Source organism: Podarcis tiliguerta (genome assembly GCF_965153285.1).
Source record: "Podarcis tiliguerta genome assembly, chromosome: 9".
In the NCBI taxonomy this organism is placed as follows: domain Eukaryota; kingdom Metazoa; phylum Chordata; class Lepidosauria; order Squamata; family Lacertidae; genus Podarcis; species Podarcis tiliguerta.
Genome location: NC_139542.1, coordinates 53552281 through 53559449, shown reverse-complemented (window position 1 = coordinate 53559449; position 7169 = coordinate 53552281).

The window sequence follows — 7169 nt, the reverse complement described above, 5'->3', positions numbered from 1 at the left end:
TCCATTTTTGTCTCCTCCTGCGGTAACGTTCTGAATGCCACATCGATAATTAAGTAGCTGCTGCTGTGCAGCAAAGAAGGCAGCTCCTTTTGCAGCTGTTTTTCCAGCTGTGAATCCAAAGAAATGTCAGAGCATCCTCTTCCCCCCCCCCACACACACACCAGCACCCCACCTCCCCATCATTTCAATGGGATGTTATGGAATTATAAGGTCTAAGATATAAAATAAATGTACCAAGCAAACACATACATCAATATAGAAACCGCATGTCTGAAACAGTACGGAGAAAAAGTCCTGAAACCATTTTGTCTCTCCCAAATTGACCTCAAATGTTTCTCTGCAAGGAGGGAGGAAATGAGAAAAACCTCCCCATTGTCTCTTTGCTCGCAAATCCTGCCTTAAGGGCACATTTAAGATATGAATAGGGCGAGCCTGTGACCTGGACTCCAGAATTAAGTATTTATCATCACAAAAGAATAGCCAGGCTAGCCAGGTAAACCCATATGTGTCAGACAGGATTCTGTTGTAGACTGCCCCTTCTCTGATGTATGTATGATGTATTGGGGGGTGGTCTTGGGCTCCAGGGTGGGCAATTTCAAAATGTCTATATAAGGGCTCGCGTGCCATTGTTCTGGGTCCCTCCTGCCTCCGGCGTGTGGTTGTGAGCACCCTGTTGCAACGGTTAATAAAGATCAGGCTTACTAGCTGCTTTGCTTCTCAATATTCTCTGGTTGGCCTCTGTTATTTTCTCCTACCCATAGAGAACCTACAAAAGGACTCTATATGGGCTCTTGGGTAGCCCATAAGGGAAAAGGAGCAGTTTTTTCTTATAACAGGGACATATCCTCCCAACAGAGGAGCTCAGGAAGGCGACACAGGAAAGTGGTGACAGGTGTCCTAGATGGGTAACCTTTTAGAGTTAATTGTGATTACTTGGAAAGAGGATTCTGTTGTGCTATGAAATGACTTCGCCATACACATAATTGCACGTATCAATCTTTTTTCAAAGGGTAAACTTGATGCTTCCAAATGGGCAGCAATGAAATTGTAATAATGAGCCTTTATAGCCAGTTTGGGAGAGTTTTGTGTTCCTCAGCTGGATAAGCGGAGCACGGAGTCTTGTGCAAAAGGGGAAACACCTGGTGCAATGGCAGGGCATCAGAAGTCCCCAAAAGGAACTGTGTTCATCACCATGACGTCATAGGCCCCACCCAACAGGTCAAGAATGGGGAACTGGATTACGCCCGTGGGCCAGATCCAGAACTACTACCCCTCCACCACCTACTGGCCACTTTGATAAAGGCCACCCACCTGCCCACCTGCAAAGCAAGAAGGGGGAATAGCCTCATGCTAGTGTGAGCTCTTAAGGCTGATGTTCTAATACCTTCTGAAATAAATTTACTGAAACTAAATTCTAACTTATCTCTCTTGTATATTTTTGTGCCTTGGAAAAACAGTCTCTTAGAGAAGAGCCCTATTACAAATCCTCAATAGGCTGAGCACCCTCTAGTGGAAAATGATGTCTGTACCTATAACTGCTGCCCATAGTTATAAAACAGCTTCTAAGCTGTTGCACTTATTACTACCCAAGAGAAAGTGTTTACTATGAGCTGGCTCTGCACACTTGTGGCGATTGGCATCTATAAATGAACTTTCACATATCCTGCTCACACCACAGACATAACTTTTCAGACCATGCCCCAAACGCAATACTGTTTCATTATGCACATGTTCATCTGTGAGTCGTTCAGTGCTGACTGGCAAACTGGTGATAAATCAAGTTATTTACATGTAGGTGTGAACCGCTCTCATATTATTATGAGCAGGGTTTATTTTTACAAAACTGTGGTCCGGTGATGAAACACTAGAACTATGGGAAGAAACTAAATCAGCAAACAGATGTCTGCAAAAGCTTCACTGACAGCCAACCTATTCGGGTGGGCATTCCGGGTCATCCCAGTTTCCAGATGGACAGTTGTTGTTTTTTCATAGCAGAGGTGAGGAATCTGTTGCCCTCCAGAGATTATTGGACTCCAACATCCATCATCCCCTTCCAGTGGCCATGCTGGTTCAGGGTTGATGGACATTGGAGTCCAGCCACATCTGAAGAGCCACAGATTCCCCATCCATGGTCTGTACCAGCAAAGAATCCTATTGCATCTTTAATGCATTGTGACAGCATATGTAAGTCATAGTTGCTACCAATGTCTTTAGCAAAACACACATAGACTCTGATTCCATGTATGTGTATTTTTATGGTTGCAAAAATTTGGGCATGTCTGGTTGCCACTGAGCATGTACAGGGTTTCTTTCCCCTAGGTAAGTGTGTGTGTGTGTGTGTGTGTGTTTAATGAGAATAAAACAATGGTACCCAGTAATACAGTAAGCCCACAACTTATGCAGGGTTTGTGTTCCTAAAGCCAAAATTCTGCATAGTCAAAACACATTGGGTTCAATGGTGGGTGGGATTGCCAAAGTCCTTTTCCCCAAAACCCTGCTGCCTTTCCACCATCTCTTTAATTTGTTTACATTTTTGCCTCACATGTAAAGCTGAATGCGCACAAATTAAATGCACATAAGAGGTGGACTTACTTTAATAGCAAACATGATTTTTATAAATAAAATAAAACAAAATCTGATTTATGCTGGAAATGGAAAATGGTATTTCCATCCATTTGTTGGTGGACCTGTATACGGAATATTTTTGGAAGACAATATTGAAAGCAGTTAAGGTCATTGTGGAAGATTCTAGACCCCCAAAATACTCATATTCAAAGGAGCAGTGTCTAAAGAAAAAGAGGAAAGGTTTTTCTGAGACAGCAAGAATAACATGCTAAATATTAGGAGACTTCTCAGATGGCTAAATTAAGAGAATAATACAGGTAACTTGCATCTTATGCTTATCGTAATTATGCGACCGCAACTTTACGCTAAAGAGCGGTTTTCCTGGGAATGCAGGGAGCAGCAGAACAAGAAGAAATGTGGATAACCCTGAGGTTAATACTGAATTTTAAATTCTTGCAACCCACCCTGGGACCTGCTGGTGAAGGGCAGGTAACAAATACAACAATAAGCAACAACACCATTCAGGTATCATCTGTTGGCAACTCCACCTTTTTGTGAGAAAAGCAGTGATTTATTTAAGGATATCCACTTTGCAACTGTCCTGAGGGCCACACTAGGCTTCAGTACTATTTGCATTTAACAAATTGCATAAGCAGGGTGTGGGTGTGAGACGATAGCAGCAGGCATGAGAGGGACAATTTAATCCTTCCCTTCTGAGGTCTTATGGGGAATCTCTCTTCCAAAGGTGCCATAGGCTTGTGATGCAATACCAGATGAAATACCAATAACTTTCAAACAGCAGCACTGGCTGATGCTATTTGCATTCAACAGACAGACAGACAGACAAACAAACAAACAAACAAACATACTGCATTATTAACACCAAGATGCATTTAATGTCCTGCCCAGTTTGATCTTGATGCACTCATATTTTGTACTCAGCTATTTGAAGTAGCCCTGGGGGAGCAGGAAAATGCTCATCATCACCATTCCAAATTATCCTCCTGGAAACCTTGGGTATTCCTGCATTGCAGGGGGTTGGACTATGTGGCCCTTGTGGTCCATTCCAACTGTACGATCCTATGATTCTATGTAGTTGTATCTTAGTAACTTTACCATAGATGATGTTACGTTGACAAGATCCACATTTGTGCACCAAGGAAGACTGTCTCAGATGCTGGTGCGAGTTATCCTTTGCCCAACTACAACTAAGAATTTATCAGTGGGGGGGGGGGGGCTATTAAATATATACAGGTCTCTTTTCAACTCTAACCTTATTAACGCTAACCTAAAGCTTCTTACAGGCCTCATTCTATATTTTCCCAGGTTAAATAATGAGCTAAAAAGGACAAACAACCAATTTTCAGTTGTCCTGTTTAGCAAATGTACCTTTTCAGTCCAGAAGAGGGCCACCTAACATTAAGTATCCCTTTGACTTGAAAGCTTATGCTGTGAAACACATGCCTCGCAGCACCTCCTGACAGCAGACTAGAGCCACCAATTTTAGCCACCATCACCATCAGATCATTTCCAGCTGCTAAACATCCAGAGCATTTCTACCGAAAGCGCAGGACAACTGCTGAATCACCTCTTAGGTCTGCAATCCAGGTGTGTGCATGGAATAGTCTTGCTTTCAAGCCCAGAGTTCTAGAGGAGTTCGCTGCTGTTTCAAAGCCCTGAAACAAATGTGGACAAACACTTTTAAAGACAACTGAATACAAGTCCCCTGGATCAGCCAACGAAATGATAACTCACCCAGACACACATTTATTTATTTTATTGATAACATAAATAATCTTTATTAACGTACCATGGAATAGTTGAAAACCTGGACATTTAAAGTTCAATTATGTATCATGTTCTAAATGTCAGTGCGGACGGTTACAGTACACTATTTGGTATGAATTACAACACTGAATAGCTGCCAGGCTGAGTACAAGGCAAAGAATAAAATGTAATGCATTGACATTTAGCTCCAAGGTTTTATATTATTAATTAAAGTCCACACTTCTGCTGTGTTACAGGTTAATGAATATTAGCTTCTATCAGTGCGTTGCTTGACCCTGCAGGGTCTAGTTTAATGTCCAACTGAGTTTCGTGCCCAGTAGTGCAAATGCAGTTGCCAAAGTAGAGCGAACAAAACCAAGCCCAATTGTTCATTAGCACCGCCTATATCTCATAGCTGCAAAAGAACTGCAAACAAGCACATGATAAATAACAAAATGTCAACATATTGCACAAAGAATAATTGCAGCTTTGACAACCTATTTGTGCTTTCAAGATCATCTCCCTCTGCAGCTTGGAGGGAACCAATTTAATTGCATGTTGCAGAAAGCCAATAGCTTTCCTCACATGTAAATATGTACATCTACAGTTTCGTTAAAAGTAATGTAATCTGAGATTCGACATTGGTTATTCTGAAGGTGAGGTTTGTTCCACTCTAACCAAGGATGCTTTTATTGCAAGTGGCTCTTCTGGGTGAGGAAACAAAAGTAGCTTGGGAACAGCGAAGACAGACCATGGCTGATTTTGATTAATATATTGCCTTTTAAGCTCAATTCAAAAAGATGATCCCAATCTAAAAAAAACCCCAAATATTCCAGGTCCAGCAGATTCAGACATCACTTCCATGACCCACCATGCTCTCTTAAATACAACCCATGCCAAAATAAATGCCAAAGGGCATGCAGAGAGGATACTGGCACATAAGATGAAACTTTGGAATTGTCTTCCAGAGATCCACCAAAACCAAATCTGCACATTTTCTGAAAATAGTTGTAGATTAGAGTAATTAGCGTATTGTTACTCATTCCCCTATCCCTGGGACAGGGCAGACTGCGCCAGATAAATACACACACTGAAGCAATACATTGAGAATAACCAGTATGCCATGCTAGCAATGGGGACAGCTTGCCAGGCTTGTTTTATCATGCAGGGTGCTGTAGGCAAGGAAGCACACTGAACGAAGGGCATTTACATCCAATGGCAGGAATCAAGAGGTGAGCTCCAACTGACATCAGTGGAAGAAGCAACATGACCCTGCTCCTTTTAGGACATGGGTGCCCAAACTTTTTTCAAAGAGGGCCAGATCTGATGAAGTGAACCTGTGTGAGGCCTGACCCATAGTTGTTGAGCTTTTTTAAGAATTGAAGTTACTGGGCTTTTTAAAGGATTTTACCTCAGGACATATACTGCCACGGGGACCAAATTAAATTGACCGGCAGACCGGATTATGCCCCAGAGGCGGACTTTGGACATGCCTGCTTTTGGACATCGGGATGGGATGCAAAGAAGTAGGTTGCATTATCTCGTGACAACTCCTGCATGCCCCCCTGCCCAAACCACTGTGTGACTCTTGAAAAATGAAGTCAGAGCACTATTACTCCAGCAGGGCTCCCCACACAGAAAGAACATGAAGTAAAAGACAGCAAAAGGCTGGCCATGGAGTTGTAATAGTGCTCTGACTTCATTTGCACTCTCTGCAGCATTGCTAAGGGTAAAGGTAAAGGACCCCTGGACGGTTAAGTCCAGTCAGACTTGACTATGGGGTGCAGTGCTTATCTCGCTTCAGGCTGAGGGAGCCAGCATTTGTCCACAGACAGCTTTCCGGGTCATGTGGCCAGAATGACTAAACCACTGGGACACTGGGACGGAAACCAGAGCACATAGAAATGCTGTTTACCTTCCCACCGGAGCGGTACCTATTTATCTACTTGCACTGGCATGCTTTCAAACTGCTAGGATGGCAGGAGCTGGGACAGAGCAATGGGAGCTCACCCAGTCACAGGGATTCAAACCACCGACCTTCTGATCAGCAAGCCCAAGAGGCTCAGTGGTTTAGACCACAGCGCCACCCATTCCCTTCAGGACATGCCTTCAGCAGCAGCAGACCTACAGGTATTTGCTAGTAGACTCAATAGACCTCACTTCTGAGTAGGCATGCACAGAATCACACTGTAAATTGAAAAGGAGACTATATGGCTATTATTCTGTAAGACTCACCCATGGAAGATGCTGCCTGTTAACTGCAGGACTATCTCACAAAAACGCAACAAGGGCTTTCGACAGCTGATGATGTGGGAAGATGTAGCATATAAAGGATGTGGCATCAGTTTGATTAGATGGAGGCACTCATCAGAAGGGCATTTCTATTGCAGTAAATCTCCATTTAAAAAAAAAAAGTAGGAATGATATGAAGCAATATCCCATCAAATTGTCAAGTATCATTCAGCCATTGAAAAGGCAGTTAAATCTCAGCTACCTAAGTTATTAGAGGAGCCTTGCAGAGATGGAGGTCCTGGAATATTTAACCTAACTGATTTTAAGGATCCCACTCTGGGATATAAAAGCACCAGCAATCAAGTACTTCTTCACATTTATGCAATCAAGTGCTTCTTCACATTTATGCTAGTCATCACTTCATTGCCCAAGAAGTACTATCATAATGTACAGGATGACTGAGCAAGCAAAGCAAGAGTTCATGTGAGTTTTTAAAAGGGGGAAACTCAGTCTAGCTGGACTAATGGAAAAAGACTGCAGAGAAAAAACACATCGGGTGGTATTCAACTACATTTTATTCATAGTAAGCCCACTGAAGTTTATGG